Source organism: Equus quagga, chromosome 1 (assembly GCF_021613505.1).
Source record: "Equus quagga isolate Etosha38 chromosome 1, UCLA_HA_Equagga_1.0, whole genome shotgun sequence".
Taxonomy (NCBI): Eukaryota; Metazoa; Chordata; class Mammalia; order Perissodactyla; family Equidae; genus Equus; species Equus quagga.
The window spans coordinates 42746410-42761186 of record NC_060267.1 but is presented as its reverse complement, the minus strand read 5'-3'; the positions used below and the strand labels follow the sequence as shown (position 1 = coordinate 42761186).

Sequence of the window (14777 nt, the reverse complement as noted above, 5' to 3'; positions counted from 1 at the left end):
GCATCCCCAACTTGGATATGATAACAGTATCCCTGCATCATTTTTATATGTGGAGGTTTTCCTCTCATTCTCTCAGATGCAGAGCCATAGGAAATTGTCCACAGCTTGCCAGAGACAGGAAGAGCTTGAGGGAACAAAGTCTGCTCAACCCAATCTGATATTGATCCCAGACAAGTTTAATACTTCCCTCAGGTGTGATTTTTGTAGACAAGAAGAGCAACAGCGAAGCTTTCCCAAGAATCCTGCATGTTCTGTTTGTTGTAGGAAAAAAGAGAATTGAGAGGATGGATAGAAGAAGAATCTCTTGATATAGAAAGAATAGATTAGTTCCAGCATGGGGGTGGCAGAACTACCAGCTAATTCAGTTAGTCAAAGGATAATGGAGTTAAGCAAGATGAAAATGTGTTATCTCACTTCCCTGTTTAAAATGCACAAATGGCTTTCCATGGTTCTTCCAATAAAATCCAGACTCCTTCATGGACTTAACATTCCTTCTTGATCTAGTTTATGACTACTTCTCTAGTATCATTTCTTCCCCATTCCTCACTTTTTATGCTGTGGTCACTCTGAACTTTTCTCAGCTCCTCAAACTTGATACCCATTCTCACCATCCTCCAGTCCTTTATATGTGACATTCTCCCTGCCTGGAATATTCCTTTCTCCTACACTCTCCCCTTAACCAACAAGCATGTACTCATCCTCTGGGTCTCAGCTAAGCTGACCCTCTATCCACAAATCTATTCCTGACCCTCTCTCCTCTCACACTGAAAGAAGTTCCTAAATTTTCCCCTTCTCTCTAGAAATCCTCCCCACTCTGTCCCCTGTATGTCTATCTTGAAAAGTCCTCGTTATTCCTGGAAACACAGCTTAAAATCTTCTCTTCTTTGAAACCCTCCTCCTCTTCCACCGTTGAAACCATCCTCCTCCATCTTCTCCTTTGAAACTCACTCCAAGACTCTTCCTCCTTAATGCATCGCTGTAACTTGGAGATATGTCTATTACTGGTTTAATTAAACTGTAGTGGCAATATTTGTCCATATATTTGTATTCCTGACCAGGCTGTAATATTATCTCCTTGAGGAAAGAGATTGTCTGAGAGTACAACACGTTTATTATCTTTGTATCCCAAAACTTGTTTTTTACTTGTCTGTTCATCCTACAGATGTAATTACTTTTTTAGTTATCTGTCTCCCAGTTACTCTGTAAGCCTTATAAGGAAGGGGCCATGTGTTATTAACCACTCTTTACTACCATCTTTCACAAAGATTGGCACACATAGACACTCAAATGCATTTAGAATAAATGTATGAGTTCGTGTTAACTTCGTACAAATGATAAATCTTTCTATAAGTAGTCACAAAAAGGACAGAGCAAGAGACTCTTGCTGGCTTTATGTAGCCTTTGCTAATAATGTTTATGATTTATGGTAAATCAGAGATTATAGAGAGATTCGTTTGGTCTATTTGGTTATAATTCATTTGCGTGGTCCCATGAAAGGCAAAGATCTAGCAAACATGATATTTAGGATTCTTATAAAAAGTTATAGTAAATAAATCAGATAAGGATATCAAATTGTCTAATTTATCTATGGCCCTATAAAATGATCTAATAAACTCCAAAGACCTAAATACCTCTGCATACATTTATTCCGTCATTCAAAAAGTGCTATTTATTGAGCATCTAAAATATGCTAGCCTCTTTTGATAGGGCGAATAATGGTCCCCCAAATATGTCTACACCTTAACCTTGAAACCTATAAATATACTACATTATATGACAAAGGAGACTTTGCAGATGTGATTAAGATGAAAGACTAGAATTCTTACAATAGTGAGATTATCCTGGAAATTCCAGGTGGGCTCGATCTCATCACATGTGTCCTTAAAACTGGAAAACAAGATACAAGAATAGTCAGGACACACTCAGCAAGACTGTGCTATCACTGGCTTTGAAGATTAAGGAAGTGAGGCACAAGCCGAGGTGTGCAGGCAGACCCTAGACTCTGGAACAATCCCAGTGGACAGTCAGCAAGGAAATGGGAACCTAAGTCATATAACTGCAAGGAACTGAATTCTGCCAACAACCTGAATAGATAAAATAATTCTTTCCTGGAGCCTCCGGAAAGGAAGCCCTGCCAATGCCTTGATTTTAGCTCAATGAGACGCATACCAGATTGCTGACCTATAGAATTGTAAGATAATAAATTTGCATTGCTTTAAGTTTTTATATTTGTAGAAATTTGTGATGGCAGCAATAGACAACTAATACATCACTGGACTAAACTCTTGGGAGAAAACAATAATTAAAACATTCTCTTAATTACAGTCTCTTCTTCAAGGCAGCCTTGAAGACCACAGAACATTCTGGTCAGGAAAGCAGATTTATGGACAAATAATGCCAATACAGTATAATTAAACCTATAATAGAAACATATATGTTTTATACTTCAGAAAACAGTGATGGAATTAAGGAAGGAGTCAACTCTATTTGGAGTGGGAAGTGTCAGAGAAGAGACAGTTTTAAGATGAGTCTTTAATTGATAAATGCTAATTTCCAATAGGTGGATGGATAAAGTGGATAGTGCACCTATTGGTAAAATGGGCTAAGAAGGAGTACAGTTTGAGATGGGGTAAATAAATGGGTAAGTGATGCAAGCACTTATTTATCATACAAAACTTTTTTGGATGAATAATATAGAAGGATTTGAATTTTAGAAAGTTTGCTCTAGTCATAGTATGTAGAATAGAAAACAGAGAAGAGGCAAGAATGTATCCAGGGAGATTGATAAAATATTCTTAGCAAAAAGGATGAAGTCTCTATTTCATAATAGTTACCATTTACCAGAACTTTACTGTGTGTCCGCAATTATATCAACACTTTACATACATGATCTAATTTAATCCCTGTTATTCAAACTGTGAAGTAGATGCTGCCTGTGTCTCACAGATTAAGAAAGCTTAGACAGATGTGCCCTCCAAAAAGATGTGCCCACCAAAGAAGTAACAAAAGTGGGATTCAAATCCAGGTGATAATGGGCTTAAAACCTGTACTCTGATCTATTCTGTATGGCCGGAGCAGAGGACCAAAATAAGAGGATAGGATGGAGAAATTTAATAGGTGAAATCAATTGAGTTTAGCCTGATTAGATGTGGTAACAAGGAAAAGGGAGAAATTAGGGCTTACTACTAGTACTTTTCTGCCTTGAATTATTAGTTTAAAGATGGTGCTGTTCGCTAAGATAGAGGTCATAGTAGATATTCTATGAGTCAGGGGTGGGGCGAGATGAAAGTTAAGTTTGGGATGAATTTAAGATGTGAATGGGACATCCAAGTAGAGGTGTCCAGAAGCCAGTTAGATACAAGTCTGGAGTTTAGAACTAGGACATGGACTGAAGATAAAGATTTGAAAATAACCTACCTATAAGTAACTTTCATAGACTAGAATATTTCATATAAAAATATTGGAGAAATCTGTTTCTAATGGATAGTGTACAAATCTACCTTTAACTACTCTGAAAGATATTCTCATCTGAGACTAGAAGATGGCTCAGCCTAACATCAATGTGCTGAATGGCAGACTGGGGCTGCTGGAAAAATGGCAGATGAGCGAGGGACCCAGGATCCTACCCATGTGTGCTGCCTGATGGAGTCAGAGCCCTGCGCTCTGTTGCGTTGACAGCCAGCATGAATGTAAACACTTTGCTTTAGATAACTTTTTGCTTCTTAATGAACATATTGACTTCCCACCCCACCCTGCCACTGTTAGCTGTGTGTCAATTAGCAGATTGACAGTTCAGCCAAGGGAACAGTGACGGCCAATTTTGCAAAAATTGTTAAATCTGGGTTGAGTTTGCAAGGAGGAAATGAGAGAAATTTAGGGCAGATAGTGCTTCCTCTTCCCTGACCAAAATCTTTTAAATGAAATAATTACCATCAAATATTCTGATACAGGATTTCTTGAAAGTGCCTGGTTACTTTATTAGAGGGAGAAACAGCCACTAACTGCAAAAGACTACCTCTGTTGTACCAGACACACAAGAAGAGATTTTCACCATTGCAGAGCTATTTATACACAGCCAGCTTCTGTCCTCAGTTCACATACACACACAACTCCCATTGATATCAGTGAAAGCTACAGACATGTGGCTGAGAACAGAACTTGGCCCACTGAGCCGCAAGGCTTGGCATTCTTTTGCTCACTATGACAACTTCAGAACTGGATTCCTTAGCATATGAGCTTTTAGAGGAGAGTTTGGGGTTTCCTTTTTCTTTTTTCCTATTTATCCTGGCCTTGAAATACAAAATGGAAACTTGAGAAACTACTGGCAGCAATGGGTTCCTTGCTTAGAATAAACTGTGTGAGGGACTTGGAGAAACTGAGATCTTCCAAGTTTCTGGATTCAAAAACTTGACAAAATAGTTTCATGTAACTCCTGCAGTCCCCAGAGTACAGACTAGCAGTTCGGCTTCACAGTGACCCTGGAAGTAAAAAGCACAAGATGCCTTGAAACAACTTTTGAACTCATAAAATTCTCAAGTCCAACATTTAATTTACGAATGGTATATTCCATTAAATATTTGAAACCTGTCATGAATATGTACCTTTTGTTCTTTCTTATAGGAATTGTCCCTTCTCTAATTCAAGTGCTTATGGTGGGGCTGTCAGAAAGATTCTTACCTTCATTATAAGATTACTTGTCAGGCTGGGCAATCAGGGTGTCCAATCCTCTTGGACACAAAAATTGGTCTAGAGATGGGCATATGAGCCAAGGGAGGATAATCAGTGCATGCTATTTCAAGGATTACAGGAGCACAGGGAGACTGTGACTCCTGAGATCAGGAGATGAAAAAATATAAAACTGTTAGCTCTTTGGGGACAGTTTTCTACCACTTATAGAAAAATTGACAAATAATGAAGCCAACAGAGAGGAAAGCGAAGACTTTAAAGAAAAAAACATTTTTTAAAATGATATCATTTAAGTACATGAATCCAGTCATGCCATATTGGACTTTCCCAATATGAAAGAAAACAAATCCCTTTTATTCTTAAGCTGGTTTGCACTGAGTTTCTATAACTCATAGCCTATAGAGATTTAACAAAAAGTTTTGTTCACTTTAGAGATTGTCTCCCACAAAATGTGTTTTTTCCATCCCATGCGAACATGCATATTTCACCAGCTCTATGCAAACTGAAACTTTCCTAAATAAATAACCTCGGGGGAAACATGTCACTTGCAAATTACTGTGGATGCTCTTCACACTGAAAAATACTGAAAAGCACACTGTGTGTCTGCATCTCTGCTCTGTAGGGAAAGAGAAAGCCGGAGGAGGATCCTCTTTGTGGATGCACTTTCAGGAAGCACCCCATTTTCTTGGTCTTGACTGTTGCCCAATGCAGCAACCTGCAGGGATCTGAACCCAGCATGTAGCCCTGGTAACAGATCTGGCAACCAGTAGAGTGTGTTACAAGGCTCACTCCACTTGACCAGCTACCATCACTATGTCAGTTCTACCCAAATTATTTGAGTGCCATTTTTAGAGAAAGTTAGGAACTGTTCATGATTGGTAGCTACAGAAGCCACTGCTTTTAGAGAAGTGAACACCAAGGATGGAGGAGTAGGGGATGGGATTTTCTGAAGTGTGAAATCCCAGTGGGAATTGGGGTGCATTCTGCCATTGTGCAGTTGTATGGCCCAGATCATCCTAAAGATAGAGGAAATGTGAGTCAGCCTTGATACACATGAAATGGAAGAAGAGCTTGCATAAGCAGGTTTAGTTACCTTCATTTAGCATAGCCATGAATCCACACAGAAACTCAATAGTTTCTCTGTGCAGCAGATTCCCGTCAGTCATCCGGAAAATACATGTGTTAAGAATAAGTATCTGTTATCTACTTCCTGAGGAATTTGACTGTTGAAGAATTTGTTTGCCTTCAGTGTGTCTAACTTCTGGCATAATTAAAACATGTGTTTTCTCAAACATAATAACTCATTTTCCAGATATTCACCATAATACTCCTATTCATACACAGGTTATAGTATCTTAGACAGAGAAGTCCCTCTCACCACACATACAAATACACACACACACACACACACACACATACATCATAAAGCTAAAATTGTTAAAATTTAAATAGTTTCACTCATCTAAGAGAATTGCAGGCATTTATTTGACCGTAAGGATAACAGAAGGCTTGTTTTTCTTCTATTTTAAAGTGTGCATTTATTTATTACTGAGTAATAATATGACAGACCATTTAAAGAGGGCTTGCTATGTTCTGTGATAAGCACCTTACATACTCTCTTACTGAATTCTCACAACAACCCTATGAGGTAAATAAGGTGGCCCCATTTTGCAAATGAGAAAAACAAGGCTCAGAGATATGAAGTAACCAAGCATGGGTTTGACTCCAAGCCCATTCTCATAACAACTAAGTAAATTTCAGTATGTTGTTGTATATTTTAATCAAACTTTATAAAAGAGTCTCTAAAGACCAAAATCTTCTATGCATGTAGTGACAAGCACAGCCTTTCCACCATTCTGCGTATTTTCCCCAGTACATTTTCCTTTAGTCTATACTAATCTTCTCAATTCTACTATTTTTGAAATTCTGAATAGTAAAGGAATTTTGGAAAAAGAGGATGGAGGGAGAGAGAAAGAAAGAGATAAGCACAGAGACTAAAACAAATTTAGAAATTAAGGCAAGTAAGTCTAACTCATGTTGGTGACATTTCTCTCTACCTCCGTCCAGGGCTCGCATCTGGAATGGGCCTTTCTTAGGTTGGGTTAAGTATCTGTTCCCCAGTTCTTACTGCCTCACTCCCAACCCTCTTTCCTACAAAGGACTGGAGATAGTGACCAGAAATGATCTTTCCCATCATTAGTCACAAGTCAGTTTGGGTTTCATGTAATAAACTGTTATCTATGCTCTCCCCCTCCCACCGATCTCCATGTTCCCTTTACCGTCATAGGCAGATGACTCAGCTACAAATCTCCCTTCTCTGCCCAGGGACACCCGAGTTCTTACTGGGCAATTTTAGTTCCCACCATTAAGAAAATCCTTCCAGAATGTAAATATATTGCCTGGTGAGACTATTCCTAAGAAGTAACATTGCCCTCAGAAACCAAACAAGGGACGTAGGAATATACTTGTGACCTCTAACCTATTGCAACGCTGAAATAAGTCCTATTCTCATCTTTCTCCTGATCTGAAGTTAAAACAAAAAATGCTTGAAATCTTACCCCACAAAAGAGCACTTTAGTCAGATCTTTTTAATGTGATAATCGTATGTCTTCAGTAAAAGTTATCAGATAGTTTAATGTTCATTAGACTGAAGTATTAGGATTAACACTCCTTGTAAGTATAGACTGAAGTTTTTTGTGGCTATTTATATTACTATATAAAAGAAAAATAACAAAAAAGTGCTTTTATTCATTTGAGGAGGTAGCTGGTATTTGCTAGCAAAGGAGAACTGCCGTATAATTAACTGTGTCAAAATGTTTTCTTTGTTCACAGTTAATCTAACTGCAGCTGCTGGGAGGCAGAATGCGTAAATATGACTGTGTACTTTTAATTACAGAAAATGACAGGCGTAAGTTGTGACTGGAGCCTTGCCTGATATTGTTATGGGCGAAAATGTTGCTCAGAGACTCATTGAATTAATAAGTGGCCTTTTGTTTGTTCAGCATGAAAATTTTATAGATGTTAATAGCAACTAAAATAAAATAAAAATTTAGAATTTTAATCAGCCAAAGGAAATTTAAATAAAATCAGTATAACATATATAGGGAAATCATGGTACACAATAAACATTTAGTATACAAACGTTATGCAAAATAATAGTTCATGCATGTGACTTTGTCTTGGAGAAAATTATGCTCCATATATGTGAATTTTCTAGAGACATTTTTAAGAAATAAATTATTTTTTTCAATTTTATTCTCCATTCTATCAAAGAAGCCACTCCTAGTTTTAATTTTTAGCCTAGGGGCTCTATTAATAATGAAGAAAAAAATATTTCACATTTGCTGATGTTTCTGTTTTCAGTGATATGTGGGTAGCCCTGGGTTCTGGCGTTCATCCCTCTCTAAATGCTTATGCCTACAAGATAGTATTAACCAGAAATGGAGCAGCACTTCATTCTCTTGGACATTGTTCTTCTCTTCTTCTTCACCTTCTCTCTTCTACCTTTAGTAGCTGAGTGGTATCGCAGAATGTTCATTAGACTTCACAACAACATGTTTTGTCATCTTTGTAACCTGAGCAAGATACTTAAAACCTCTTTGAAAATCAGTTCATTCGTCTATAAGGATGAACTAGGATAATCTACGTTTAAATCTTAAATACAGTGGTTGCTCAAAAATGTTTGTTTCTTTTTTATTTCTTTCGTCTATGATTATTCTTTTAAATCATCCCTTTTCTTTTACTCTTACATGATTTTTTCTTTTTTCTGTACAATGTTACACAGGTGGGGGGGTGGGTTTCATTAGAGAGGTTTCTGGAGTCACTGTCAAGGCTGTGGATATGTGGTGTTTTCAGCTTCGTTGTTACCTTGATAACACTGTTTATCCCTCTACACGGTCACTGTGGGGGTGGCTGTCACCTTGGTGACAGCAGTTTTGTGCAGTGCATGTGGTGTGAACGCTGGCCTAGTGCAGAGTATAAACAGATCCTGCTGTGTCAGGTAATTCACTACAAGCAGACAGGCTATTGCCTTTGTTCTCTAGCAGCTCTGCTGCTAAAGTACACTGAAAATAGAACACATTAGTTGAAATTGTGCCTCTCCATCTCTAATTACTGCATTTCAATGTATTCTGACTGCTGCTGTCAACAACTGAGGGCTGGGGGTGATTCTTTCAGATTGTGCTCAAGGGAGTTCTACTGATCCTGCCTTTGCCCCCTGCATAGAGTGTGCAGTACCTTGACTGATTCATTTCCATACACCAAATGGTTTAAATAAAATAGAAATGAACATTAAGAAAATATTTTCAAATCAGCAGATGTTCATTATGGATTGACTCTATAAAGGAAAACGGAACAGTGACAGAAGTCGTGTAGTTAAGATGACCTATCCATTCTTGAGTTCAGCTTACCTGACCTTGGCGAAGACAGCTATTTAACTCCATCTCTACTCCTACCTGTTCCCCCAAATCTCCAAGCATTTCAGACAGGCCTTAACCCATGACCTGGCTTCCTGCCTGCTGTAGTCAACTCTGCTCAGTTAGCTTTGAGGTCTTAGAGAATCTCTAATCCAGTTTCCAAGTCGCGTAAATGAAAGGAACTCAATACTAAATGAGTTGTCCAAGTTGTCAAAGTAGTTAAAGCAAAGACAGAATAAAGATCCAGGTTTCCAACTGTTGATCAGATATGCTTTCTGCCCCACTTCATTGTCTGTAGCTATTACTTGTTAGTTCATGTCACAGATGTTGCTGATAAAATGTGAACAGAAGTTGTCAGTGGCAGGTACAAATCCCAGGCCAACATGGAAAGTTTGCCACTGCCAGAACTTCTGTTCAGTTTTAATTACATCTGCTAGGGATTTAGGCTCAGTTTTCATGAATCTTCCAAAAGACCCTTCGCATTTTTACATCGCTTTCATTTACTCCCTCCTGATATGTTTTATGGAGTGAGATCAAAATGATCATGTAGAGTTTACACTTTTGTGCACTCCAAGTTGAATTTTAGGTGCATCCAGGATTTGGTCTAATTCTGTAATATAAAACCTAATTTGCAATTGGGCTATACTCCAAAGCAAGTTTGATATAAATGAGGTGCAAGAACATCACGTGTTTTCCAGAAGATCCAACCTGCTATTTCTGAAGGAAAGAGTGAATTATCTCAGAGACCATGAGATGCAAATTGTATTTTAATGGATAGATTTGGGTGGTGGGGGATAACTAATATTTATAATAACATTGGTTCTCATCAGTATATAAATATAGATGCATCTTTCCATTTATTCAGGCATTCTTTCAGGCCCTTCATTATTGTTTTATCCATTTTCAATGCCTTTGTTAGATTATTCTCAGACATTAAAACGTTTTGGTTGCTGTTTTGAATGGATCTATTTTTCTATCATGTTTTTCTAATTTGTTTCTGTTGGCTAACTGGAACAGAATTGATTTTTTTATGTGAATCCTGTGTCCAGCATCACTGCAGAACTCTTACTAGCTCAAAGTTTGTCTTTCCATTTCCTAAACTCATCTTGTACCACCCTACTAGCTTTGTTTTAACCACACTGACCTTAAATAGTTCCTAGAATTTCCCAAGCATTTTCCTTACTCCTATCCTTTGTTCTTCCTGTTTCTGTGCCTCAAGTGTTCTTCAATTCTTCAAGTGGCTAGCTCTTTTTTCTTTCTCTTTCAAGACTCCATTTAAAAATCAACATATTCAAGAGGTTGTTCTTGACCACACCATCAAAAATGGGCTCTCCTTCTATTTCACTTTTCTTAAATCACCAGCATCATGTTTATATCCTTCATAAAATGTATTACAAGTAGAAACATTTTATTTACTTACATATTAACATTAAAACATGAGTTTTATCAGGGAAGAAACTTATTAGTGTGGCTCACTATTGTCTTCTCTGTACCTAAAATATTGTCTGATGAATAGTAGGTGCTCAGAAAATATAAGAGTACAGAAGAGTGATCTGAGGCTAATGATTGCAGATCTCTCGTTATAGCATAGAAGATACATTTACAAAAAATATATTAATACACTTTGTATCTATTGTCAAAGAACACAAATAATATATAATCACGATGAATACCCATGACAAGGGAAAATTGCAAAATTTTCTGTTCTAAGTACTGTCTCAAAGTAGTATGTGGGAACAATAACAAAAAATCAACATGTTATTAGCCACCAGAATTTAAACAGTTTTTAATCTATTTAGTCATATACATATATTTTGAACCTACAACATACAACTATAGGTTAAAAATATATGCAAGAGAATATATGATAAATATTCAGTAAATAGTTCAGGAATCACTTGATTCAAAAACTTAAAACAGTAGAAAAATGGGGCTTATTTGGTCAAGGTTCATTAACAAAGTGTTCTGTTAATGAACCTTGAATCTACCACAGGAAAAAAAAGTTATTCTGCTCTGTCAAATAAATGCATCTGCTTTCATTGAAGAGCACAAATGACGAAATGAATGAATAAATGAGTTAAAAAATTGTTAGTTATGTGGATGTTTGGTAAATGTAAAAAAAGTCTGCAGAGTTTTGTCACCATGTAGATGCTATGCTGTTATAATATACTATATAGCCCCTAATGTTCAACATTAGATCAAGTTTCTGTGTGGAGGAGAATAACTCCCCCTTCATTATCCCTATTCTCATAGCAAGCTCCTCTGGAACAGCATAACCTATAAGCACAAACTATCCCAAGGTCCCCATTCTCCAAGCTTCTGAAGCATCCCTGAAAATCACTGAGGACTCTGGATTCTCTAAGAACTACGAAGCCACCAGAAACTACTGGGAAAACAATGCAAAATCAAGTGTCACCCTGGTTGGACAGCACAGTTGGAGACTAGGGATTTGGAAGTTGACTCCATATGGATCATTCTTGGCCAAATGTATCAGACCTAGATGTCAGGTTTTCTACAACAGTGCCGTATTTACTTTTAATTCAGTTTAAAAATGCAATATAATTCCAGTATTAAAAGTTCTTCTATTCTTAAATGTTTCAAAATATATTTTATCTAAATATTTTCTTATGTTAGATTTACTCTGAATATGTCAACCCTTTAGGGAGCAAACAGCAAATAGGAAATACCTGATATTTACAGAGCATTTTATCAGGTTAATGTGTCTTATTACCACGTGCCCTTTCTTCTGTGATATAGTTTATAAAGTGTTTGAGCTCACTAGAAAATGAAGTGGGAGCTAAGAACGAGATCTAGTAAAATAGGAAGAAATACACCAGTAGGAAAGATCTCCTAAACTAGAAGTGGCTTAACTATAATATAGACTCTGGTTCCAAAAAATAAAAATAAAATTATGATGTGTGTTCAACAGGTATTAGTAAATTATATGAAACTTTTTTTAAAATGTGAATCTGAGTTAAGTGTTCTCATTATTATAGACTAATACATACAGAACTTTCTAATTCCAAACTTGAAAACCTACATCAATTTAGGGAAATGATTTCAATTGAAACATTTTAAAACATTAATTTTTTTTATTACTTGAGCTTTTTAAAGTTAATGCTTCAAACTAATCTTGGAATACCTTGCAAAACATGATTGCAATGAAACTTACAAGAAGGAATAAGCTATAAATTCAAGATGGTGGAAATTTAATTTCTAAGCTGACCTTGAGTATGTTTAGGGAGGAAAATTGGCACTCTCCTAACAAAATAAACCAGAGCTTATTTTCTGTATGGAATGAAGTTTGAAATGAATATGGAATGAAAGTAAATATTTAGAAGATTAATTCCTTGAGCTTCCTCAAGATCTTAGTTTTACAAGACTTTGAAACTATCTTCTCCAGGGACAAAAGAAAGTAATTACCTCTCCTCCACATGGTGTTTAATCATGCTCTATTTTTCGAAGAACAGCTGTGCAACACTGGCTGGGCTACAAATTAAACACACCTCCTTCAACTTGCCTAGATTTAAAAGATAATGAATATGTTGGGTGACAGAATCTGAATTCAAAAAGATTTTAATAGGCTGGCACTGTAGGCTGAAAATGAGATGAAAGCTATCAAGGATAAATGTAGGATCTTATAGTTGGGTCCAAGAAACCACATAAGCAAACACGATGTGGAGAAGACATGACTTGATAGTAACAAAATAGTAGAGTGAATTAAAAACCGCAAAATTTGGAAGCTTTATTTGACAGGAAGCTAAATATGAGTCAGTGGTTTGATCTGATTAACAAAAAAATGAGTATGACTCATACTACATAAGTAAAAGCACTCATGGTTCAAGACCTCGCTTAGGTTGACACAACAAAAACAATTGCAAAGGACTTAAGGCTCTTTGCAAACAAATGGCATCACTGTTAATTTGAAGTTTCTTCAGCGATCGAAGGATCTGACTGACACAATGTTCATTTTACTAGTTTTTCTGAAACTCCAAGAGTTTCTCTTATGACAGAATTTGTAAACTCAGATACTTGTTGGCATCAGAATATTAGCATATTTGCTACATATAAATCAGTAAAAAAGGTTCAATTAAAATGAGATTATGTTGAACTATCTGTTTAACTTGTGCCATACTTGTTAAATTTATATTATTTTCATAATTCTGACAACTGACCAGTATACAAACATAAGGAAAAATAAGATCTATATAAAAATCACAAGAGGATCTGGGAATATGACATATAGGACATTTTTGAGGCTTCGCTCCAAAGGATAAAAAGTGCAATATGACACATTTGCCAGTAGATAAAATGAATCTCTAAGCACATGTAAAAGAGAGAGGTCATCAGTACCTTTGTGAATATTCATTATTACAGAAGTGGTAGATTTCCCACTTGGAAAAAGTGTTTTCTTGGCTTCTCTCTCTACAAATAAATCACTATAGTAAAAACTCTCAAAGGGATGCCAGGTTGGTTTTCTGGAAATATTTACCATAATTGATTTCTGTGGGTTCCTAAATGCTTTGGTCCAAAACCTAATTTATCATCTTTCTGTCTATTTCATTGTAATTGCAGAGTTTTCAATTACTATGTCGTGACAGATCAAAGCGCTGCTGTGACAGGAGCCGCTGTGTTAGAAGGACACAAGCACATTCCATACCAGCTCAGCAGTCCAGGTCCTTGACTGTAATTAAACTTACAGGGGAGTTATCCTTGTTTGACAGAGAAGGAGGTGGAATGATTTGCAGGACTTATTAAGTCATAGCAACAATGCTGGATTCCTGCACCAAAACATTCTCTGAAATTTTGCAGTGTCTATACACATTTGACTGAATAAGAAAATTGAATAATTTTGTTCTGCAACAAAGTGATTGCATATTTATACTGCTGAGCCATACACTTGACCCCTAGAATCACTGGTCCAATTAATTGAACAATCTGAACATGCTGTTTGAAGAAATCGATATACAAAATTTTGCTATTTCAATACCAATTCATTGCAGTTAGAGACTTCTGGTGTGGGCTCTAGAAACAATGCCATTGTAATGGGGCTGATTGCTAAATTTCTTGACTTCTGCATTTTGACCTACTCTTTATCTTTTCTCTTGAACTTGATTCATTTTCCTTTTCACAGTTAAGTTTTGTCCCTACCCTGTATCATTCCTCCAGCTTTGACCATTTGCTTCTGTATTTGCCAAGAATTCTGAACCTAATGTTGACTCTACTGTTTTTTCTACATTGGACACGTCCTTTTACCATTCAGTGGTGGTCTTGAGGAGCCCTAGATGCTGATGTCCTGGTGTCTTCCCCTTCTTCCACCCATGCTCCCCTCCCTCAAAATCTGACAAATCCACAAGATCATTCAATCTATGTAAGTGAGTTTCAAAGAAAAATATAGAAAACTTTGATTTCAAAAAGTAAAAGCCAACCAGATATTTGAATATTACTGTTCAAAATGCATTCAGGTCCTTTGGAATTCAAAAATTTGCTCATTGCCACCTAGTTTTCCCTCTGCTTAAGGGGAGGAAAACAGTTTTAAAATAACTGGAAAGCTATTTTAATGTATATCTTCTAAAAAAGCAAGACTTTACCTTAGGTAAATGGAAGCAAAGGCAAGTTGAGTTTTATCTAAATAATTCATTTACACTAAAAGAAAAGACCATTTGAGGAAAATTC

General features: G+C 36.6%; 1 protein-coding gene across 1 annotated transcript in view; it reads left to right on the top strand.

Annotated features, from left to right (window-relative positions):
• PTPRO (protein tyrosine phosphatase receptor type O) overlaps positions 1-14777 on the top strand; it is a 226687-nt gene that overhangs the window by 21941 nt on the left and 189969 nt on the right. The gene's annotated exons all lie outside the window — the stretch shown is intronic.